The following is a 17,191-nucleotide window of genomic DNA, read 5'->3' as shown; positions in this document are numbered from 1 at the left end:
TTCCTGAAGTCAGTATCAATGACATTTCCAACATTTCAAAACATTTACCAATTTTCAAAGGCACCCACGATCTCCTAGTCAGGCTTGAGTGTTCTAATGTTCTTACTATTAGTAAAGTACCTCCAAGATCTAGCCTGGCTTTGTATTGCTTCAGTGGAATCTGATTAGTTATATCCTGTCAATTCAAACACAGATTGCATACCTACTCTTTACCACAGCTATTTTCAGTATCCTACATGCATCTGTGGCAGAAGCAATTCCCAGAGTTCCCATATCCCCTGATGCTGCTTTCCATTTCAGCACTGAGTTACTGGCATGTGCCTGCTCTTATTTCCCTAACTTTCTCAGAAACAACTACCCTAGAGTGACTGCAGCAACAGCTGAGAAAAGTGCTTGTTCAAGTGATTCACAATTCACAACTCATTGTAAGATCATATGCTGCTCACTTAAGTAGTCTGGTAGAGATCTGACGCAGAACTTGGGTGTCTCCAATAACTGTTAGTGCAAAATAAAGCTAAATTCAATGTTATTCCAAAGAAATTGTCAGAGCCCTCAGTGTAAAAAACACGCTTCAGGTGCACATCAGTCAACAGCAGCATAATTTAGAGCCCAAACCCTTCAATGTCTTAAGAATCTTCTCTATGGTTTGCATAATATAACTTATGTCCTACTTAAAAATGAATCTAATGGGCAGCACCAAATGGAATTCACTCACAAATACAAATACACAAAATAAAATAAAAAAAAAAATAATAAAAGCATAACCAAAATAATCATTGGTTAAAGGATTGACCTTGAAAAAATTCTTCCTCTGGAAGTAGAATTTGAAATGCACAAGTCAATAAATCAATAAAATCTTTTTTTTTTTTTTTGCAAATACTCACAATTTTTTTAAAAAATGAAAAGAAAAGGTTCTTTTTTACTTCTTTAACCTACTATCCATGTAAAGCTATTCACTGCTGAAAAAGAACACACACATCCCCAAAATCTACTTAACCTTCTCCCAAAGTTTATACTCTCCAAAAATACTATGTCACAGCAATGTAAGGTCTATGTTGTTTTCCATATCAGTGGATACAGTATTTGAATTAAAAGTAAAACCAGAGAGACGGACAGGAAAAATCCCACTGTTAGCCTCAGTTCCATTTATAAGTGCCTCCTCACAACATTTACATACACAAATCATGCAAATCAGCAACTGAAGTATGCAAAGTGAACTGATGCCATGTATTGTCTAGACAACCAAAGTCCAAAACTCTGGCTTACCTCTTGGTCTGCACACATATAGGCTGAGCTGAATGTATTCCCTCCCACTTATTTCCATGGAAACAGATACAAAGAGCACAACAACACACTTTGACAGAGCAAATTCTCAGCTTCAAAATGCTGTTTTTCAACATAGTCAACACCGTGAGCTGTGTGTTTTTGCCAGCAATGAACAACAGTCTGCATGTTGCACTCATAAAAATCTGCATCAGTGTAGGTGACACACAGTCACCATCATAGAAATACACCACCCACCGCCTCACTGTGCTTATATCCTCTATCACCAAAAACATCCAAGAAGCATCAATGAATGTCAGTGGAGGCCATTTTTTCCACACGGAGGAACTGAGTGATACACAATTGCTTCAAATGCACTTTAATGTCAGATGTTATTCTGACAGGGTGCCACTCTGCTGCCATGTGTCCTGTGGCAACAACATCTAATGAAATAACGGTAGGGAGTTCAGTCCCTACTGCCATACTGTCAATATCTGCCACTGATATTGTGAGCTAACATAATACAATAGGAGGCTTTATTTTTGGAGCAGACCTCGTTAAACATATAGCATAATTAATGTATATAGATAACAAAACTTCTTTCAAGTTTTAGGATTTTTTATTCAAACAAAGAGGACAACAAAAACCTAAAACTGATGGGATATCTGTCGCCATTTTGTGAAACTAAAGAACCAATCTGGTTTGGTGGCAGTGGCTGCAGTTCTTTATGGGCTCTCAGGGTGTTCATCAGAGATTTTGGACAAAGTTTCCTGTATTTCATCCCTGAAAACAGTTGTCCACAAATGTACATAATGCCAAAAAAAAGCACAGTGAAATGAATAACTCATAATTGTGAAGCAAGGAATTTTTTTCTCTGGTAAAAGAGGGCTTATAAACTTATAAAGGGTAAGGAGACATGACCAAGCTTTTCACTGAGATGAATGTCTGATATCAACTCAATACATTCCATTTGAAAATTTGTGGGTTGTTTATGTCAACTTAAAACAGAGAGGCAAATACACACAAAAAAAAAAAAAAAAAAAAAAAAAAAAATTTTAGCAATCCCAAATCCTTAAATAGTTAAAACGTCAGTGCACAATGAAATTAAAATTATCATCTCTTATAAAAACTCTGGAAAAGTAATACTTAGTTTCCTTTCATAATCTACTGGTAGAATCAGGCACACGTAGCTGAAAATACCGTGACAGTTTAGGGTGAGGATAACTACAGAGAAATTGCATTGGTTTACTGTTATAAGGAGGATAAAAATGCTTGTGAGAGATGCAACACATATCATTATACTTTTGAGGATAAAAATTGTCCAGTACATTTTCACATGCTAAGTCAGATAGTATCCCAGAAATAAATTGAGATAGTCACAAGTGCTAGTGACTGCAGGGATTCCAAATTAGATCAAAATTCTGTTGAAAAACAGTAAAAGAAAATACTTAAAACATGCAAAAATCTGGTTACCATTAAGTTCCGTACCTCTTCCACAGTAATCAGAAATACCATTGTGAAGAACTCACTCGTTTGTAAATAACTGTTTGTGAAAAAAACATCTGCATGTAAGCCATTTTGTGGACAGGCTATCACATCTGCAAAGTACACCTGATGTTTTCAAGCAACTTGATACTATTCAAACATAAACACATAGGCATAATAAATTGAGATTTATATATATTACATTTCTAATTTTCAATTACCGTTTACGAAAAAGATAAAGAACCACAAAGGATTGTTATGATTTACATTCTGTGTATCTTACTACAGTGAAAAAAATCCCTATGATTACATTGTCCTGGAACACAGGTTGTTTTCTTATGAGGTTGGTAATAAACAAACAGTATGATAAAGTGATAAAACAGTTACTTCTCACCCTTAATTTTTTAACTGCTAGACACTTTTAAATTTATTCTATCACTACAGTTTCAAAGTCAGTGCATTTTCTCAAGCCGAATGGGCAATCCCAATTTATCCTCCTACTATAAGACAAACACAAAGTCAACATCAGTCAGCAGACCAACCTGCAGACACAAACTGGCCCACAATGACCCAACCATTCAGCTTTATATTATCTCTATTCTGTCGCTTAACCGATTTCATGGCTTTCTTGGAAGACGTGGATAGAATATGAAAAGTGGGATAATGAAGAACTGAAGCTGTAAAAGAAAGGCAGACATCTGAAATCCTGCAAAAAAATCAGGTTCCACACGGCCCACCTTTGTTGACAAACATAGATGCCTGGGCAGAAGCGGATGTAACACAACATGGGTACCAACAACGATGCAGCCATACAGAGGAAGACACTCCATCTGAATATTGCAGTCTTACTGTTGACAGTTTTAATATAAGGGGTTCTACAGAAAGGTCCAAACTAACCAAAAGTGTAGCTCTGTCCCATTGCACAGAGACCACTTACTTGGCAAACTTTTATTTGATAAGTTATGGTCCTCCTTGGCTTTACTCCAGAACTGTTTTTTTCTGAATTTTGCAACATGTCTATTGAATCTTGCTGTTTCCTGGCAATATAAACAGGGACAGAACATTATCTGTAGGAGCAACTGCACAAGAGCATTCCTCAAACAAAGAATGACAGACCTGAAAGAGACAATTCCCTGAATGAGTAGCTTCCCAATCACCTAATCATTCTGAGGAGAAGTCAAAAATACAGTCACAAAACAAGGCTAAATGGTGCCACTTTCATTTCAAAATAAAAATAAAATAAATCCTTAATAATACCAACATTGCCTTAAAGCTGCGTGCAGTGCCAGCTGACTAGTTTCTGAGATTGGGGTGTGTTGGCTCTTTGTTGTTGTTATTGTTGGGTTTGGTTTGTTGGCTTACAGAAACACTTCCTGATCAAAATTAAAATCTGACAGCAAATCCTTCCAGCAATACTGGAATCAAAACTACCTACATTAAGAAGAGAGCCAGAACAGTAATAAAGTCACTTTGCTACCTGAATCCTGAAGCCTTAATGAATACTGTCAAGGAAACCATCTCTTCAGATCTATCCACCTCTCTCTGTGTGGATGTTTTTCCTGAGCTACAAGCAAGTTCACAAAATTTTACAAAGCTATCCTTGCTACTGAGCTCATCAGCTTCTGGAACTTCTTTTGCACATCTTACACAGTACCTTCAAACACATACAAAGTCAGAATACAAAATTAACCACAGGCTACCCATGGATACAGGCTGCGTCTTGTTCTTAGCTACACCAATGCAAGTACTGAGTTGAAAATGCTACTTATAAAATGAGCCATTTTGAATTTAAAAGAGTGCAAGTACAAGAAGAGTGTGGGATATTGTTTCCAACAAGAAGAGTTACTTAGACTTTGTTTGAGAGCAGTACCAAAAAGGAAATGTGGAAACTTGCTTTCAGCATAGTTTCCAAATAAAATATGGGTAAGTTCTTTAGGGATGTCCACAAAGCTACAGTGACATCTCCATTTAGCCCCCAGGAAAGCCTTCAGATAGTAACAAGCACATGGATTAAATATTAAGCATAGACATACAGATGATTCCAAGTTTACATAACTCCACAAATTGAATAAAGGTTTGCATCACTCACATGATTACAGCAGAACCACAAAGATGTAAATCAGCTGTTCTTCTTTCCTCATTAGAATTATTGCTTTTTCTAAATTCAATTGAAAATCTCTGTCTGGGGCTTGGCTAGTTACCCTAGAAACAGATCAGACCCTCAGATGCTATCTTCTTCTCATGTACTGTTCCACATTCCAGAGGATTTGTAATCCTGGGATATGCAGGAAGAAAATCCCACTTAAGGAAGCTACAGTTAAACTCAGAAAGAATGTCATTGATAATACCTTTCACTTTCACTAATTTCCATCTCAGATATTTGGATGTCACTGCTCAAAATAGCCTTGACTGCTGTTCAGGGCTTCCTAATGTCACCCTCCACCAGCCTATTCATTGTTCTGAAAATGGCATTGTAATGTGCTCCTCTATGGGACACTTCTGGGAGCAATTAGTGGAAGTGTAAACAGAAGCCTGAAACCTGATCATTGCTATCAAAATATACTAAGAGCCGCTTGAAACAGAAAAGGTAATCTCCTACATGTAGAGAGGATTATCAATTCATTATTTCTACCCTTACTCCCTAACAACAAAGCAGCACTTTAATCTTTTTGGTCATTCCACATAGAAAGAAACACGTAGGACATTCAGAATGTCTTCCAACTTCCAAGCATTTGCAGCACTTTGCACACAACGCACACCGAAGCTAAGTCTTTACATAAGCTTCAGTGGATTTACCCAAGACACAAAAGACTATCAGTTCTTTAAGAACAAGCTCTAGGCATCAGGCAGTTGTCCTTTTAATAAATACAAAACATGTAATTAAAAGACAATGTTTACATTACTTTAAACCTTGTAGGTTCCCAGAAGTCACAAACTCTAGGCCTGAGCTGCCTGTCCATTCAACATAAAACTGCAAATGCACCTCCCCCCATTGTCACAATGATTTCTAATCTGAGTTGCAATGGAGCAACAACAGCAATTATCAGATTTAGAGAACAAAAACAAATGTTGACAGTTCCTTGGCTCATCTTCCAGTCACAATTAAAATTCATGCAGAAAAAATGACTATTTCCATATTGTGTTAATGTGCTCACACTTGGAGACTCCCAGGATGTTGCTGTTGAACTTCAAAGCCATGAAGCTGCAGTGTGTCTTCAAACACCTACAACTACTAACAAAAGGCAGAAGCACAGTCACCATGAAGTACAGGATACAGGCACACCATCAGCAGAGCATGTAATTTCCCTGTTTCAGCAAGCAGGCTCCCATATGAGACACCATCAAACAACAGCCTTTGGAGTCACCTCAACAGAGCAAGTGATGCATACGCAGTACATGGCAACTAAGACCATGCTGTCTTCTCCACCCTACTTCACTGTTCTTCCAGTAACAAATGTCTGCAAAAGTTGGCAAAGTAATGGATTTCACACAGCTATAAAAAGCAGGGTAAATCCTAAAGATCTCAAAATGTAACTGAATCTGATCCACTCTGTTGCGTGAGATTGCAGTTTTTCAGTTCTGACTCAAAGCTTAGGCTCTTTCTTGGTTAAAATAATGAATTTTAAAAGTTGAGGGAGGTAAGGAATAGTACTTTAGATTTGCTAAATCATTAAATACTCACAAGTTAAAAAAAAACAAGCATTTCCATTTTTAGTACATTCAGGAAATTAGTAAATTCGATGAGATACATAAGTTCCTCAATTCTCAGTAGTACTGAGGCCACAATACCAGTTATAAGCAGCTGCAATAACACCACTTGCAATTTGCAACTCTCACCATTCAGCAGTCAAGCCTGATGTCTGATTATTGTCTGGGAAAGTACAGATTGTGACGGCCTAATTGGCCACGCTGTTCACTGCCTGCTGAGGGCATAAAGGTGATGGGCAAAATGTGAAAATGGAGTTGTATTACAAAGAATTATCATGAAATTCAGCATGATTAATGAGACAGCCACACTGACAGAAATAATGATAATCACTCTCCAGTTGCTAATGAGCATTTGCCACAACGATAGACTTTTAGAGAGAAATAAGGCAACAAGGATCTTCAGAACTAAAAAGGTATTGCTTGGACCACCTACAGGGAAACAAGCAGATGACCAAAATAGCTAAGTAGAGCAAAATGCCTTGCAATCACAAAAACAACTCCATCATTTCACAAAAGAAAAAAAAAAATAGGTACAAGGGCTGCTCTGAAAGTAATGCCTCCCACTTCATTAAGTCAGCTCATGACATCAGTGGCAGATGCTAGTGATATGGCATTGGAATAAATCCTTAAGATCCAAAACTTTTAATGAAAAGTTATGCTCCAAGACTGGAAACCTGCTACTAAGACTCTAACATCACCTTCTAACATCTCACCCTACATTCTTTGCTGTCTCTCTTAGGTCAAAATTTAGCAAAAGCAGTTATTTTTCTCACAAAGGCCATTTTGAAAGCACCATACCCGGACTTCTGATACATCTCGTTTCAAAGAAAACAAAAAAATGGTTTTACTAGTGTTAAAACTAAATGTAATTTTCGAAGGAAGACTAAAAACCTAATTTCTGCCCAAAATCAGTATCATTCTTTTACTGACAGCTTATAAAGATTATAAAGAAAAGAAAACAAAAGACAAAACTTGTTTCTGCAGTCCAGGAACACATCTCATCTGCCCTTAGAGAATCAACAAAACAGCACAAGCTCTTGCACGTATCACTGCACAAGCACAGCCACAATGACAGAGGAACTTCCCCTGCTAACCAAGCATACAAAAGTGTCATGTACTGAATATGTAGTTCTTAACAAGAGAAACTGTGCCCACATCTCTCACAATGAGGCCTGTATTTCTGCATGTCAATGAGCACCTTTATTTGTGGAAAGAAAAAAAACAAACACCATCTTATTGATGCAACATGTATGAATAGATACCATCCCAACAAATACCACTCAGCATTGTTAAAAAAATCTGATTACAAAATGCTTTGATTTCTTTGATAGTAAATTCAGAAAAATTCAGGGAAAGGGAACTGAAGGGCTTTTCCCCCATTTTACAGTATCAGAGCTACACAGAACAGTAACCACACGCTGTCAATCCTTCAGCATGAAAAGACAGATTTATTTAGCTACACTGGGCTTCTAACTGCAGACTGTGAAGCAATTCCTGTCATAATGGTGAAGCATCTCCCAATTTTTATGCTACAAGGCTTACCCATTAATCCAGTCCATGACTCTTCAACAACTGCCAAGAGATAAAAGTTGTTGTTTTTTTCTGAAACAAATGCTTCTAGGTGAAATGCACATCCAGATGTGTGAACTCACACAATGTTCTTTCCATGTCTCCTCCACAGGTTCAGCAGACCCTGCTCAAAGCAGCGCCTCTCAACTGTGAACCACTGCAGATAAAATCCACCATTATGTCACTGTTTTTTCTTGTCAAATGTGTCACATTCACCAGGAACTCATGAATGGAGCTTCATTTATTAAGCGTGAGATTTAGCCCCCTCAGGGCAAAAAGGAACTAGTGGACATAATTATGACGTAACTTACAAGCCAGACATTGATGGATGGCAATAAAAACAAAACAAAACAAAAAAGAAGTTTAAATCCCCACCACACACAATCCAAACACACCTAAAATACACGGTACCCACAGCAAAACATGAACAGGTGCACCAGACACAGAATGAGATGCATCTGTGAGACCACCTTACACACCTTACCACAGGCATAACCCATGAGCAGGTGAATCTGAAAGATGACAGTGCTATCATGCCTTACAAGAAGAAATTCCATATTCATGTGCAACAGTTGAGTACAGGAAAATAAAATCATAACAACCACACAGGAAATTTTCCTCTCAGGTACCTGAGACTGAAGGAACCAGGATTAAAGATAACCTTGGAAACACAAACAAAAGCATTTCTACCACCAAGTCCCTAAACAAAACTGAAAACAATATTGCTGCCATCTCACGAAAAGCAAGGTGAAATCAGTATATCTTCATTGCAGTCTTGCTTCTGGCATTCAAATGCTTCCTGACAAGCAACAGTGTCAAAAATCTCATCAGTTCTGTGTCAGTGCTTGGTAAACTATGAACATCAATAAGAAAAGATCTGGGAACCATTAGCAGGAGAATCCAGAAACCACTGTCTGTGAGGAAAGAACACCACACAGTAATACTTTCAGCTGATGAGCAACAGATCAGGATGACTGAAATCCTCAGGCTTTAGTCTCCTCAGCAGAAAATGTGTTCCAGATATGCATCCTTGAACTTTAACAGGTAATCCATCCATTTTCTGCTAAGAAAAAACTTAAATAAGCAGACTTACTCCTTGCAAAATAAAAGCGTGGTGGTGATTTTCAGAGCGAATTCTCCCTCTCTGTGAAAAAGAAGGTCATTCTCCTAATTATTTTATCTAATGGAAAACCCAATGATCACCTGTTTAAAAATGTGTCTTCTCCTTGCCTTGAAATTCACACACAGACTTGGGCTTTATTGAATACTGACTTGGATCCACTAATACAGTGAGTTTTACCCGAATTATCCAGTACATCCATTGTTCAGCACCCTGTTACAGCTAAAAAGCCAACCCAGAAAAGTAGCCACTGAGGCTTGTGTGATCCTATACAATAACAACAATGTTAGATATTGCAAAATGCCTTAAAGCAGCAAGATTTCCGTCATGGGTCAGAGAAACATGAAGACCTCAGTAAGTGTGGTGAACAAAGGGACAGCAGAAGTGTATCCAGCCACAGGAGTTCAATCTTTCAGGGCTGTGTCTGGCTTTTTTAATGCTCTAAGCCTTAATAACAGAGACACAGAATATTATAAATACAAAATAGTATCAGGGCTCTTTCATGCAGCTTCACCTTGTGTCCATTTAACCACCAACAGACTGAAAATACATCTTTCTCTTTCTAACATCACAAAAAATTTCTTATCATAAAGCTGTGAACTCCTTCCCTCTGATACAAGATGAAAGACACCTTCAAAAGAAGAGCACATACTCCTTAGTACTTCAGTAATCTTTTAATATGTATTTTTTCCACATTGCCATTCAGTTCAAAATGCTTCTATCCACCATAAAGGGGCAGTTCTTCCTACTGGTGCTTACACAGATCTCTTCTGAGAAAAGTTGTGTTATTTACTGGTTAAAGACTATCACAGAATCACCAGTGCTGAAAAAGACCTACAAGACCCCCCAGTCCAACCATCCACCTGTCACCAATAGTTTTCAGTAGAGCATGTCCCTCAACTATTAAGATGATTAAGAACTAGATCTCAGAAACATCTGCAGTCTCACTACCAATGCACCAGAAGACATGACATAACATCCCACATCTCTGAGGTAATTCAGAGGCACCTCACACATCAGTGCGACTCTCCAATCTAATATAAGCACTGATACAGGCAGACAGTGTATTTCACATTTATTTTAGGAAGATCTGCTCGCTTATTTCCTTCAGCCAGAAATTTTGTTCAAGAGATATCTTGGCTGCAAACCACTGACCAAAATAATGAGATCAGTAGTTAGCTAGAAATAATAGTTATTTTCAATGAGATAGTTGGATGTGTATCCAGAACATTTTGATGAACTGCACACTGAAGTATTAAACGTGTCTAACTGATGATACACAGATGTGTCTTCTGTAGTCTTAATTATATCTACATTTACATTCAAAACCAGTTTGGCCTAACTTGAAACACTATCATTCAGCCTTTATAGTTGTCTTAAATAAAGAAATAAAAAGTCATCCAAGTGTGCGTTAAGGTAATTAACTGCTTGAGTGCTTCCTCCCAATGAGGAAGGGTGAACTTGCACGTCACTTCCACCTACAGATAAAACTGCTGAACCTAAAGCCAGCATGGCACAAAGAGGTTGGGCACTGCTACTGGTGAAAACCACGCGACTAATGTGAGATTTCAAACAAAGCCTAAATCACCCAGGCATTGTTAGATCAGATGTAAAGTAATGGCAAAATGGCCGGGGTCCAGAAAGCCCAGATGCTGAAGCTGAGCAGAACCACCACACCAGGCACAGAGCAGCTCTCTCCCTGCTTTGAAGGCAGGCTGGAGGCTCAGCCCGGGAGGCTCTCCTGCACTGCTCACAGCCCAAGCACCTTCCTGTAGGAAGAACCTGTCAAGGACTTTAGGATTTGCTCATTGTTACGTTCTTATGAAATGAAATTAAGCATGCCAAAATCTGAATGATGTCATGGCAATCTTCTAAGTGGATTACATTAATCATTTATCAGCAAGGCAAGAGAATAATTGAGTGAGAGCAGAACCTGAAGTTTATCCCTATTTATCACTCCAAAACAAAGAGTACAATAGCTGAGGATATCAGAAACATAAATAATATGAATGGATTTTTTAAATGTCCACAGAGATATACTGAGATTACAAAACTACATATTATTTTTACATAGGATCTTCTACTTAATGCAAACTACTGAAGGAGATTTTCGTTATCGGCTGGAAGGTAACTGCACAAAACACAATGAGGAGGAAAACATCTTAATAAATCTTTCATTTTAAAAAAACAGAGATCAAATTTTTAGCGTGTTACAACATTACTGAAAACAAAAATGTTTCCTGAATTTTGGGAGGTTATTTCCTCACTCTGATAGTCTTGTGAGTCCAATTTTAAAAAAGCAGGCGGTGTCATGTGATGAGATCAGGTAATGCAGCAAATAAACCTGCATCACAGCCTGCACAGAACAAATGCAGGAGGACTGAGCTGAAAAACAGAGCCCAGCTGAGGTGACCGCTGTTTCCTACACAAAGCAAGCACTCTCTGCAGCAGCTCTGGGCTCAGTGGCAGCAGCACAGCCAGCAGCGCCCAGCTGGGCCTGCTCAGAGAAAGCCCAGACTCAGCAGCACAACCTCCTGCTCACCGGCTGCAAGCAGAACCTTCTGTACATTGTTGTTATTTCTGAATCCCCCAGACAAGCAGCACCTCAATTCCAATTTCAGACACAAGCAAGCCAAGCCCTACACACACTGTGTGCACACCTTCTGTCTCAGTCACCTGGTTTGAGCAGAGTTTAGATCAGATGACGTTCAGGGATCCTTTCCAGCTTATATTATACCTACGATCATAAAAGAGCTGGTGTAAGAAAGCTGTTATGAGAAAAAGTAAAAAAAACCCACTGTTCCCCACACACATCCCACAGACAGTGCCAGCCTCCCACCACGGCAGCAGAGATAGTACCCACTCTCCCCAAATCCATTGCCTCAGGTGATGTACTGAAAACAATTGCTTCTGTCTGCTTACTGGATCTAAAGCGTGTTACTGAGAACATTTACTTCAGCCCATGGAAGACCTGACATAGACCTTTGCCAGCTAATGCCTCCCCCACCAACTAACATGGATGCCTGTTCATTTTTTAAATACTCTTTCTGAATTAAGGTTTATCTGTGAGGCTGGACTCGATGATCTCTTGAGGTCCCTTCCAGCCCTGAGATTCTGTGATTCCGTGTGATTCTGCTTAAGCAGCACAATTTCAAACCTCATCAAAGTCCCATCAGAATACACACTATAGAAACGCACACTGATAGTAATGCTGTCATCACAAACTGCAACTCACATCTCAGAATGAGTTATTAAAAACAAAACAAAAAAAAACCCACCTAGGGATATTAGGGGAAAAAAAATCACATTTGTATGTCCTTTAACCTTACCATTATGTTCTGATGATTTGTCCTTGTTTACAAACATCTTATATTACTCAGTGCCCAAGCTCCTGCTCACCCCAATACCCACCATTCTTCAGGCACAACATTTGTCAGAAAAAATACCTCAATGACCACCAGCAAAAGTAGAAAATCAGAAACATTCTGTCTTCTCTGCAAAAACAAAAATAATGGCAAAGAAGAAAATAATCTACCCAGATTAATGCAGTGCATTTTTTTTTTCCTCCCAGGTATGAATCTATATAGAAAAAAAAAATATTCCCGTTGTGTACCATTGCAAGCACAGAAAGAAATAAACAGAGAGTTAATTTAGGGTAATTGCTTGATTGATCTTGGCAGCAGATGATCACGTTTTATCGACTTCATGGCTCTGCCATCCCAATGTCTTCCTGACCCGTACCTAACTTTTAGACTTGAAAGAATGGATATCAAATTCAGCAGGGATGCTCCTGATGCTCAAAAAGAATGTCACAGAGGTTTAGAAAATCATAAGAAGTTGAAAAAATAAATTAGCCCTAAAAGGATTCAGCCAAAAAAATCCAAGGATGTTCTGCCACATCCTCGGAATCTACCATGTTTACCAACAGATTTTTTTATGACGTCTCTCACTCTTAACTCTCATTTTGATCTCACGCATTATAAGGTGCCCATTGACTTACAGAGAGCAGTTTTTACTGAGCAGTTAACAATACTCAATTGCTGGCTTATGAGCAAGATTTGATAGACCAGACAGATAATCTGAGTACATATGATGGTACGGGAGAAAGGCGTGTATCTAAAAAAGACTTCAAAACATCCCCTGTATTTTAAACATTCTGAATTACATAGATTTCACAGATCATCTCATTTTGCTGGGCTATAAAAACCCAGAAGTGGTGGGTTTCCAGAAGTTCCCACCATGGTCTACCTCAACTAGAATTTTCATTGCTTTAAATACCCATAATCCATTTCTTTCACTAGTTTCCTTTCTGATGTACAAAATCCCACTGCTTATCAGCAAACAGCTCTTCATAGTCTTATCAGAAGATGAAAAATTCTTAAGAATAATGTCTAAAATTACACAGATCATCATCTAGGGAACACCTTTTAGGACATGATCCTGTCTCTACAATGAGATGGAATAAGTGGACATAACAGCTCTGCCCCTTTTCCCAACAGCATCATCCTTCAGGCTCCTTGGAAACTGGACTCATTTCATCACTGCTTACATGAGGTTGAATCCTTCCCCCAAAAAAAGGTTCTGCAGCCCTGGAGCACCTTGAACGAAGTCCTTTGCCACCTGCAACTGCTCCTTGCTTCAGTTCCCATATGCATGGCAAGCGCTGATCAGAACTGGGACAGGGATCACCAAAATGGCCGTCTATGTGAAAGCTGCAAACAAAGATTATTCCCCAGATCCTTCCAGTAAAACAACGAACATATGACATTCTTTTCTGTTCTTTTTAAAGAGCACGGTCTCATGCAGTGGAAACAGAAAAATACCATCACACTGCTCTGAGCAGCTGGCTTATCAAATCAGTCAATAGTATGAAGCAAAACAATCAATCTGTTCCACAGAAACCTTTAACCTGTACACAGTACGTATTACACACAATCTGTTAGAAATAATGAGCAGAGGATTGCTTGCTAGATCTCTGATTAAGCAGAAATCTTCATCTTCCGTAAAATGAGAAAACCACATTTAAAAATGCATTACCAGAACATCAATGCTTGACTTAAATCGACAGTAATAGGATCTCGTTCAAAGTTAAGCCTCAATTAATCTAGCTGCACTGCTTATGGGCAATGTTTATTACACTGTTTGAAGTTAATATTATATAACCTATTAATATTCTTTAATTTGGGGGGGGGGGGGATGAGGTAGAGGGGAAAAGGTCTGATTCTTCTAATTCATAATCTAGCATCAATCCAGAACAGATACTATCAATAGCCATCAATCTGTGTGCTGAGCAAAGAGATGCCGAATCAGATCTTTAAATGTTGAGACAACTAGATACAAGCAGAAAGCTTGAGCACTTGCTTTGGTTTTCCTTCATGACTCCAAAGCTTATTGTATTTTTTTGAAGGGATCGCTGGTGTGGATACTAACCCTGAATGTACACAGACAGAGTAACACCCCAATGCCAACCTTCCTGGCCAACATTTCTGGACTTACTGCTCCATTTCCCTGTCTTGTTTGCCACAAATACTAATGCACGCTGAGACAATCTCAAACCAAGTAACTAAAATACTGCACATGAACAATCTCACCAACCTATTAAAAGCACAAAACAAGAAACTCAGCAAAAATTTTTTCATACCTGCATGTCTTTTATGCAGTTCTAGAGCTGGTAGAGAAGCTGCTTCTAAGAAGTAAAAGCTAACTGTACCTTAAAGATGGACACAGCTTTCATACTGCAGGCTTTCTGAGTTTAAGAGTGCATCACTGTACATGACTGTGGCTCAAAATGGTATCAATGAAATCAGAAGCCAGTTCCTTGACCAACTAAAATGCATTTATAACCAATACTGTGCTTATCTCAATTTCCACAGTCTTGTAAGGGGCCAGCCTTCTGTCTGCAACAGCTCAACAGTCTGAAAAGCATTTATATTTTAAGTAAAGACAGTGTTATAATGCAAGACGAATGCTTCAAAATGCAACTCACAGAACCCAAGAAAAACTCAGACCAATAAACTGCACGACCCGTACTACACAGCTGACCTTGAGTTGCCATTACTTTGTGAAAATCAGGTTAACCTGAAATCTCTCAGATCCCCCAACTTGGGTCACACAGTTCCAAGGGAGGGAGGCAAGCTGCTTTTTGCTCTGTTTCTTATTTCAGCCACTAAACATGCACAGTACCCTACCCAAAGTGCATCACGACGACGCATTTTCTGCTCTTGTCTTTTCTATGGTCTCCCACTACAGCTTGCATGACGCTCAGTTTCTGGGTTTAAATATGCACTAATGCACCAAAGAACCTTCTGCCACCCATCACTTTCATGCACTGAGCTGCTGGGCAGCTCCTCCCCACTGCCTAACACGGCAAAATGTGAATGTGTCCGTTGCTTTTTGTTATCTGCACATCACTAAGATGTAACACACCTGGAGAACAAGCAGGTTCTTTGTCAGCACCAGCGTCTAGGAAAACAGGGTGCTGCTGCCTGTTTCAGCCACGGGGCTGCAGAGGCAGGTGCAGCCGTCTCGGATTTGACAGCAATGCAGCAGAACTTGAGGTATTGTGACAGGGATATTTTCCAGGGCAAGCTGCTGGGGACCGCAGGCCGCATCCGCCAAGCAGGCGCAAAATCGCTGCGGCACGGGGCGAGCTCCCGTCAGCGGGCACAGCGCGATGGGCGCACACCGGGCAGCAGAAACGCAGTACCCGGCCTGCCCTACACCCACAGCAGCTCCGCGCACGCACAGCCGGCGGACATCCCTCTGGTTGCTCAGCAGCGGCGAGAGCAGCCGGGTCTGAAACCAACTGCAATCCTACAGCCCCGCAGGAGGGAGAGCAAAAACGCTGCAGATTTCCCAGCCGAGGCCCGAGCTCCCGCATCTCCTACGAGGCAGGCTTACGTACGAGGGCGGCAGCACAGCACAGCGCTGCCCGGACCGTCCCTACTAACGCTGATCCTTCCAGAAACAGCCGCAACGCGCGGGGCCACCGCAACCCCGCCATATCCGGGCCCGCCGCCTCCCCCGACCCGCAGCCCCGGGCACCGCAGCCCGCCCGCCGCCCGCTGCTCCCTGCCACCGGGCACGGCGCACGGGGGAGGAGGGGCGGCCCCGCAGCTCGGCCCGAGCGGAACGCACAGCGCCGAGCCGGCTGCACAGCCCGCACCCGCCCGCCGCTCCTCGCTCGCGGAGCCCCCACGAGGGAGGGGCGGCCCCTCCCGTAGCCGTGCCGATGGGCACCGCCAAACGGGGTCCCGATCCCGCGCCCAGATCGCGGCCCGGCCCCTCCGCACCTGGTGCGGGTCCGCGCCGCCTCCTCACCACGCAGGGCGGCTCCGGCGGGGCTGGCAGCGCAGCGCGGGGCGGACAGCCCGGCAGGCAGCGTCTCCTCCCGCCACCATCTTCCTCCGGCCGCCGCCCCCGCCGCCAGCACCGCCCGGCACGGCCCCTCCCGCCGCTCCGCGCCGCCCTTCGCGTCAGCGCGTCGGCCGCCGCCCTCCTGGTCCCGCGGCGGTGCGGGGCGGTGCCGCCATGACGGGCTGCGCTGGTGGGAGCCGAGGACATGGTGGCTGCGGGCCGGGCTGATGTCCGCTCAGGGGGTCGCCCGAACGCCTCCGGTGACTGGGAGAGCCCGGCCCGGAGCCCGACCCTGCCGCGGGGGGAAACAGTGGCTGCCCGGCAGGCCCCGGGGCAGCCCTTACCGCCCAGCGGCGGGCAGAGCTCCGAGACAGGGCGCGCTGCGGGCGGCATCGAGCATCCGCCCGGCGGCGTCCGGCAGGCCGCGGGGCGCTGCCAGGCCCATCACCCACTGCCCTGCCGGGAGGGCTCACCAGGGCGGCTCGCTGCACGCAGCTGCTTATTCCCTGTTCACACATACAAACGTGGCATTAGTCGGAGGATATCGTGGTATTCAAAGAGAACCATTAAGGATCATCGAGTCCCAGTTCATGGCTCCACGCAGGACCACCTGAAACCTAGACCATGTATTGCTAGGAGTGCTGTCTGGATGCTCCTTGAACTCTGTCTGCTTGGTGCTGTAACCACAGA

At 41.8% G+C, this 17,191-nt stretch overlaps 1 protein-coding gene across 15 annotated transcripts in view; it reads right to left on the bottom strand.

Annotated features, from left to right (window-relative positions):
• APBA1 (amyloid beta precursor protein binding family A member 1) overlaps positions 1–16,566 on the bottom strand; it is a 77,067-nt gene extending 60,501 nt beyond the window's left edge. For 8 of the 15 annotated variants that reach the window (XM_085528224.1, XM_085528228.1, XM_085528233.1 and 5 more), the window contains exon 1: positions 16,438–16,566. The gene's annotated coding sequence lies outside the window, so the exon portion shown is untranslated. Of the gene's footprint in view, positions 1–11,805; positions 11,883–16,437 lie in introns of all 15 variants that reach the window. The other 7 variants (XM_085528229.1, XM_085528225.1, XM_085528230.1 and 4 more) reach the window with 2 other exon arrangements.
• Between the last annotated feature and the right edge of the window lie 625 nt (positions 16,567–17,191).

Source organism: Coturnix japonica, chromosome Z (genome assembly GCF_054131305.1).
Source record: "Coturnix japonica strain WE chromosome Z, WE-NBRP24, whole genome shotgun sequence".
Lineage (NCBI taxonomy): Eukaryota > Metazoa > Chordata > Aves > Galliformes > Phasianidae > Coturnix > Coturnix japonica.
This window is presented reverse-complemented; position numbering and strand designations above follow the sequence as displayed.